The sequence below is a fragment of the Otolemur garnettii genome, unplaced genomic scaffold, assembly GCF_000181295.1.
Source record: "Otolemur garnettii isolate 467f Iridium unplaced genomic scaffold, OtoGar3 scaffold00014, whole genome shotgun sequence".
Classification (NCBI taxonomy): domain Eukaryota; kingdom Metazoa; phylum Chordata; class Mammalia; order Primates; family Galagidae; genus Otolemur; species Otolemur garnettii.
The window spans coordinates 126,044-134,045 of NW_003852409.1; the positions used below are offsets into that span (position 1 = coordinate 126,044).

An 8,002-nucleotide genomic window follows, 5' to 3' on the forward strand; every position below is an offset into this window, starting at 1 on the left:
CAAAAAATAGCCAGGCGTTGTGGCAGGCGCCTGTGGTCCCAGCTACTTGGGAGGCAGAGGGAGGAGAATCACTTTAGCCCCGGAGTTGGAGGTAGCTGTGAGCTGTGATGTCACAGCACTCTACCCAAGGCAATGGCTTGAGGCTGTTAAAAAGGGGAAAATCTAAGAAAGCCAGGCTTAGTAGGAGGCTGAAGAAATAGGGCTCAGCTCCAGAAGTTCTAAACCAACTTGAGCTACCTAGCAAGTCCCCATCTCTGGAAAAATAAATTTAAAAAACTTATAAAGAAAAAAATAAAAAGGAAAAGATATAAGAATTGGAGAGTAAATGAGACTGTGTACATGACCATTCTTCATCTTCTTCATCTGTTTACTCCAAATTTCTCTCTCTTTAAATTGTGGAGTTAATTCAAGCATTTGCTCCTCTCCTCTAGATAAACATGTCATATTAGTTATTCAACATTTGGTGATGAATGAACTAGACAAGAACTACAGGGTCCACATTCAAACTCTCCCTAGAGAAAAAGCAAGCAAGCCACGAGTTAACCAGAGTAGTAGAGAAATGGTAACTGTTACCTGATATACATGTTTAACAGAAAACAAGCAGTAAACTAGTAAGCAGACCCAGACACTATGCAACAACCAAGACTAATCAATAACTACTTTTCTAGCAAGAGAAATTACAAAGTGGTGATGGTTTGAACCAAATAAAGGTCAGTACAAGCATAGACAAATAAATGGAATAAAGTAGAAAACATAGGTAATCCTGTTAAGTAATCTTTCCATATTGATTAACAACCTAATTATTTCAGAAACTTGCTAATTTCTCACCCATACTTCCCACTCAGACTCAGAAAAAGTAAAAACTGCCTACCAATAGAAACAGTCTTAGGATGTAACATTTGTTAAAAGCCCCACTGGCTGTTGACAGAGAGACAACAGATCTACAATATGATGCTAATACATATTCAGCTATGTCTGACTATACCATCCTGCTTACTCTTCATCAAAAATGAGATTTATTAGAAAAAATTCTCAAGACTTTTCCAGAGTAATACTTGTCAATTTAGTTTAGCTCTAAAAACAGGATGGACATTATAAATTGTAAGCAGTATAGAGTCACAAACTACTTGCTAGAATGGGAAGACAACAGAGGTGGAAGGATGACAGAGATCATTTAAATCCAACTCTTTCATATTTTACAGATAAGGGTCTGAGGTCCACTTGGTCAGTCTGCCAGTCTGTGGCAAAACTTAGTCAAATACAGCCTCTAAGTGCCTTTCAATTCTCTCAGAAATAAGTCTTACAGAAAATCATAACAACTTGGATGTTACTTAACAAACCCAAATAATGTAACCTAATCGTATGTGTCCTTATATTAATCTGAAATTAAAAAAATAAAATTATGGAAAGCAACTTAAAATTGAACAGATGTAAGATTAAGTTTTCATCAAAAGGTGAAATATATCGGCATGTTTATAAACCAGTAGAAAATGAAGAAAAGGGTATCTGAAGTAATACAATCCCAGTAAAACTCCAGTTTGAAATTTCATCTTTTTATTCCAAGAGTGTCCTGACTTCTCGCACCTGATCTGACATCTAGTACGTATTTGGTTTGAGTACTATTACTTCTTTCTACAGAAGTTCTATTTCTTCCTTTAGACGTTGGTCCCCAAAGACAGAACAATTTCACTCCGTATCTATAAAGCCTGTGTCAATAGAAGGGTTGTTTGATATTGAAAAGATTTATGATAAATATCATCACTACGATAGTACTTAAAGGCCAAATAGGATCCAGCAGGGTTGCAAGTCTAAAGTAACAAACGATTGTGTATTATCATTGAACACATTTAAATTTTCATACCTCGAGTCCACCTCTCAAGAACGGCAATTCATATGCTAGTGAGAATTTCATACAAGTATTTACTTCTATTTATGGTAGTAGAATTAACATACTTAACTTCCACTGAATAAGAGCATATATCATTCTTGCAACACAAAACAAAGTAATGTTTCTAACAAACTGTACACACGAAAACTTTCTCTTTGGCTCTCAATAACCTGAAAATTCCCGTTTCAAAAACCAACCTCTCTCATTCTTCAGCCCTGAAAAGGAAGATTTCCATCCCTTGAGAACAAAACATAGCCTGTCCACAAACCCGCGGAGGGAGAAGGAAGTGAGAGAGGACCCTTCCGACTGGGTTCTGCGTTCTCTTGAGTGACATCATTTCACCTGCGCCTAGGCAAAAAGGGAAGGAGCCAGAGCGCGAGGCCATCTGCCAAGCAGCGGCCGGCGACTCCCGCTGACTGCGGCTGCACCTCCTCGCTACCACCGGAACAAAGAGCGCCAAGCAACCGGGCCAAACCTCCGCCTGGTCGCCAGGCTCGGCCCCGCGGACTCCCAACGGCCCTTAGCCCGTCCCGCCCTCATCCAGGAGCCAACGGCCCCAGCAGCCAGTACCTGAGAGGGGAGGCTCCGCCCTGCGGGGCTGCTCCCGCGGCTCCTCGCTGGGCCGCCGCCTCCTATTGTGACTGCTCGCCCAGCCAGCGGCCAGCTCGCCAGACCCGCTGTCCCCGGGCCTCCTCACCCCTGGAACCCGGGCTCCGACTGCAGCGCTGTCAAGGCGCTTCCTTCCCCCTGGCACCATCACATGGGCCTCGCCAGGAAACGACGGCTGCACGCCTAGAGCTGACAAAAAGTCGGCTAACGTGTAGGAAGGTCCATCTTCTCCGCCCCCGCGCCCCAACTGTCCTGGCCTCGGCGCGGTCCCGCACAGCCGCACGAGGGGCCCCGCCCCGCCGCACTCCTCCTGGGCGCTCGCGGACCGGGTCTCACCACGCGCCGGCGCACTGCCCTCCGCTGTGCGCGCAGGCTACGCCCCTAGCTGCTAGGCCGCAAGATGCACGAGCACGTAGCCCTCCCTCTTGTCAACGCTGGGTCGCCCGCCCAACCTCACCAGCACTAACCTAGCGAGTCCTGAGCGCGCGAGACATCCAGAGTGCTCCTCCCCTTTCCCCCTAGGTTCGGCTCCAAGTGTTGAGCCCCCTTTGTTTCCACCCCGCCGGAGGAGGGGGCAGGGCTGCGCGCGTCCTGGCGCGCGACTCGGACTAGTTCCGGCAACAGAGCCCTCGCGCAGCACTACTGCGCAGCCCCGCCCCCAGCGCCCACCGAAGCTGTAGCTTAGCCTACCGGCTGTAAGGCCCAGTTTCCTAATTCGTGCAAATCTCTCCCTACATTGTTGCTACTGGTCTGTGCCGCCTACCTCCAAAACTTGGCAATCAAATAGTACCTAACTTCATTTAATTCTTACGGTATAATAGGTATTCTTGCGTCCGAAGTAGGGATTTTTATTGCTGTAGCCTGAAGCATCTCACAATGGAGCAAGCAGGTTCGAACCCAATTTGTCCGACTTTAAGCCTTCATTAAGCCTGATAGTTGTTCAGACTTTGCTGGGAATGAGAAATAAGACGATGACTAAGGACGACTTGGCTCCTGTCCTCATCATCATATTTAAGATCCAAGCAAGGAAGAAAGACGATTGATAAAAGCACAATAAATCTAAGGAAAAAGAGTTAAGGAGAGAGGGCACCCATGGCAACATTATGGAAAGAGAGGACTTTTTAAAGCTGACAGAAATTAGATGATCCCCAAAAGATGCTGATATATTATAAGGTGTATAGCAAAAGTGAGGACCAGTCAGTAGAAAACCAGGTTCTAGTCCTCTTGGCATTACTTAAACCTGTTTGGTTTAAGTGTTTCAGGTGCATCCAGTAGAAAATGGAATCAGACTAAACTGTTGGTTCAAGACCCTTGGGACCGTGTACATTCTATTTATAAGCAACACTATATGGTATTTGTACATTTGTCTCCCATATCAAACCAAGTATGTGGACTCTGCTGTGACTCTATAACTCCAAGGCCCAAGCCTAGTGCCTGAAACAATAGCAGGTGCTTAGCAACCTCTGCATCAAAGTTCCAGCAATAACATCACAGATTTTATAATTCCAGGACAAAGGGAAGATGGAATGAGATCACAGGACCTTATGAACCTATTCACCCCAGCCGCACATTTCCATTATGTAGCCCAGTTATCTAGCTGATTCTCCTCAAAAGCCAATTTGGAGAGGATTATCTCCAAATTGTAAAGTTGTTTTTTTTTCCTGTTTAAAAAAATTTCATGGTACAGAGTTAAAGTGCCAACAATCCAATGTAATAATTTCTAACCTCTGGATCCCTCACAGCTCCTACTCTACTGCTGTGGAATTGCTTTACTATAGATCTTCCACCAGAATCTGAGCCAAAAAAGGTTCCCTATATAATGCAGACCAGTCTGAAACAGCTTTTTTTTTTTTTTTTGAGACAGTCTCATTATGTCACCCTCAGTACAGTGAGGTGGCATCACAGCTCACAGCAACCTCAAGCTCTTTGGCTTAAGCGATTGTCTTGCCTCAGCCTCTCAAGTAGTTGGGGCTACTGGCCCCCGCCACAATACCTGGCTATTTTTTGTTGCAGCTGTCATTGTTGTTTAACTGGCCCTGGCCAGATTCGAACCCACCAGCCTTGGTGTTTGTGGCTGGCACCGTAACCACTGTGCTATGGGCACCCAGCCAGAAACCGCTTTTCTTGCTTGCTTGGATGTGTGCTATGTATGATGAGAGAGGAGAACAACATTGGAAAGGGGAAGGATCTGTTACAATCCTACAGGGTTCCTCACCCAAAAACTTAAGTGAATTCTCCTAGGCTTCAGCCAACCTTTTAGAGACAAACTCCCTAAGAACCTATCAAATGGTTACAATCTGAGCTCAATGAGGACCTAACCTAGGAAGGCTGTCCGATGTAAACAATACTGTCACAACCCCAAGTTGGACAGTTTGAAATTAATACTGCAATTTATTCTCTAATTGGGTTTCTTAACCAGAAAATTGAGTAAGATGGGCCACTTCTGACAACCAAATGGGGCAGGGGTCAAAATTATTCCAGAGTGGTTACTCAAGCATAGTCCTCCTAAAATTTTATTTGATGTCAGTCCACAAAGTGGGAAAGTATTGTTGGAGAGGCATCTAATAAAATTTCAGGAAATCATGGAACCATCATTACGTATCATCCAAGAGGCAGGCAGCCCCTAGCTAGCTACATGTGGCTACTGAGCACTTGAAATGTGGCTAGCATAACTAATGAACTGTCTAGAATCAGTTTTTAAAGACCCACATGGCTAAGAGACAGCACAGCATTTGTAGAAAATGCAATTGCTTGTGGCAAGAACTATTTGAAAAGTTTGACTCCAGGCTGCCCTTTAAAAAGGGAGGTGGGGGTGTTTTCTTGACAGAAGTGAAAATTGCAAATCACTACCAAAAACTGTTCTCTGGTGGTGCCCAAGTCAGATATCTGAGTCCCCTTACTTCTAATAAAAATACATCAAAATATTGCTGGCCAAACAGGAAAACACTGAAGTTCCTTCAAATGGCTCTCAAGATTGTCTACCTTGGCTTTCTAACATTCTAAAACTATGTATAAAGGGATAACAGCAGCTACCGCAGCACTTAGTCTAGGCATGTCTCACTGTGTATGTACACAGACTGCACAGGATTTTAGAACTGATCACCAAGTGAACCAATTCAGACTATAATTCAACTTTAAATCTCATCCACTTTTCATCTTCTAAGGATGTAACTCTAGCAATTCTCCCTCTCCTTTTTATACCATCATGTTTTTTTCTTGCTACTGGATCATTCCTAACAGAACATTCCATTAATTTTTCCCACTTTTAAATCTTTAACTACAGCTGGATTTTTGTTTGTTGTTGCTGTTATCACCCTGTTTAAGAAATCTTTTCCTAGGGCCAGGTGTGGTAGCTCACGTCTGTAATCTTAGCACTCTAGGAGGGCGAGGTGGGTGGATTACTTGAATTCAGGAGCTCAAGACCAACCTGAGCAAGATTGAGAATCTTTCTCTAAAAAATACCCAGGTGTTGTTGGGGTACCTGTAGTCCCAGCTACTTGGAGACTGAGGCAAGATGATCACTTGTGTACCAAGAGTTTGAAATTGCTGTGAAGTATGATGTCACAGCACTCTACCAAGGGTGACAAAGTAAGACTCTATCTTTAAAAAAAAAAAAAAAGGAAGAAAGAAAAGAAAGAAAAAAATAAAAAGAAATTGTTTCCTACATGTGGTCATAAAGATATTTTCTTGGAGCTTTTATTATTTCCCCTTTCACATTTAGATACACATCACCTGGAAATGACTTTTTGGTTTTGGTGAGGTAGGAATCAAGTCATGCTCCCTCCTTACATGGACATCTATTTGACATAGCATCACATATTGAAACAACTGTATTTCCAACTGTTCCTTTATTAAAAACTAGTGTTCACATATGGTTTGTTTCTGGGTTCAGTAGTCTGTTCCACTATTCTCTTTATCCTTGTGCTGACACCACACTATTAGTTTTATAAGACCTCCTTTTATCTGTTAGAGCAAGTTGTCCTCAAAAGTCTCTAGATTATCCATGGCCTTTTGAATTTCCATAGGAATTTTAGAATCAGATTACTTAAAAAGAGAAGAAAGAAGAAAAGAGGAAAATGAAAGAATAAGCCAGCTTGCTGGAATTTTGATTGTGGCTACACTGAATTCAGAGATGAATTAAGGGGCACTAGAATCTTTACAACATTCAATGTCCAGAATCAGACCATTAATTTTTTTCTTTTCTTTTTTTTTTTGAGACAGTCTCTCACTATGTTGCCCTCAATAGAGTGCCATGGCGTCATAACCCACAGTAACCTCAAACTCTTGGGCTTAAGCAGTTCTCCTGCCTCAGCCTCCCAAGTACCCGGGACTATGGGTGCCCGCCACAACACCTGGCTATTTTTTTGTTGTAGTTGTCACAGACTGGGTTTGAACTCACCAGCTTCAGTGTATGTGAACAGTGCCCTAACCACTGAGCTATGAGCGCTGAGCTCTTTAATTTTTTTTCAATAATGCTTCACAATTTTGGTTCTTAGGTTTATTATAGAGTTTTAAATTATTTAATTATTAAACATAACAGTTTATTTCCATGTTTTTGAGTGTTTTATTCATACACTCCTGGTTAAATACATCTGTACAGTGGCAGAAAATAATGACTGCTCACTTTCTTTTTTTCCAACACTCATTTTTTTTCTTTCTTACTTCTCTGGCTAGGACCTAGTACAATGCTAAAAAGACATGGTGACAGCAGCCATCTTTGCCTTATTCTATATCTCCATAGAAAAACTTTCAACATTTATAAGTATGATGTTGGCAGTAGTTTTTTTTTTTCCAGACCCCATTAGTAAATTAAGGGATTTCTGCTTCTAATTTGTTAAAAGTTTATCATAAATGTTTAATTTTATCAAAATTTTCTGCATCTGTGAGATAATCATATTTCTGTTAGTGCATGAATTAGATTGATTAGGTTTTAGATGTCAGGCCAATTTTACATCCCTAATAAATCTATTTTGGTCTTCTTATTGACCTTTTCTATAATGGTAGGTTTTTTGGGAAATTTTTGTTCAAGATTCTTGAACAAGATCTCTGTTCTTGAGTGAGATTAGCTGTAATTTTCTATTTTTTGTACTGTCTTTGTTAAGTTTTATTACAAAGACTTATGCTAACCTCAGAAAATGAATAGGGTGTGTCTCTTTTTCTATTCTCTAGCAGCATTTTGTAAGATTCACTTGTTAGTAGTCAACTGAACTTGGAATGAAATTTCTTTAGATTTCCTGTCTTTATTTCTAACTAAAGAAAAACAACTAGAACCTTAGGACATACATAAAATCTCATTCAAAAATTCATGATCTGCTTCAAGAAATCATCTCTAAATCTTGTGAATTTGAAAGGTAGTGCATTTGTAAATATGTTTTCAAGCACTGTGCATAAAATAACTATAAAGAAATTTGGCTCGGCACCTGTGGCTCAAGTGGCTAAGGCGCCAGCCACATACACCTAAGGTGGCGGGTTCGAATCAAGCCTGGGCCTGCCAAACAACAATGA

At 41.7% G+C, this 8,002-nt stretch overlaps 1 protein-coding gene across 3 annotated transcripts in view; it reads right to left on the minus strand.

Annotated features, from left to right (window-relative positions):
- The window catches only part of RNF38 (ring finger protein 38), a 67,755-nt gene extending 64,680 nt beyond the window's left edge, over nt 1-3,075 (minus strand). For 2 of the 3 annotated variants that reach the window (XM_023510532.1, XM_003785138.1), the window contains exon 1: nt 2,965-3,075. The gene's annotated coding sequence lies outside the window, so the exon portion shown is untranslated. Of the gene's footprint in view, nt 1-2,458; nt 2,808-2,964 lie in introns of those variants that run through there. The other variant, XM_003785139.1, reaches the window with a different exon arrangement.
- Nucleotides 3,076-8,002: the final 4,927 nt, after the last annotated feature.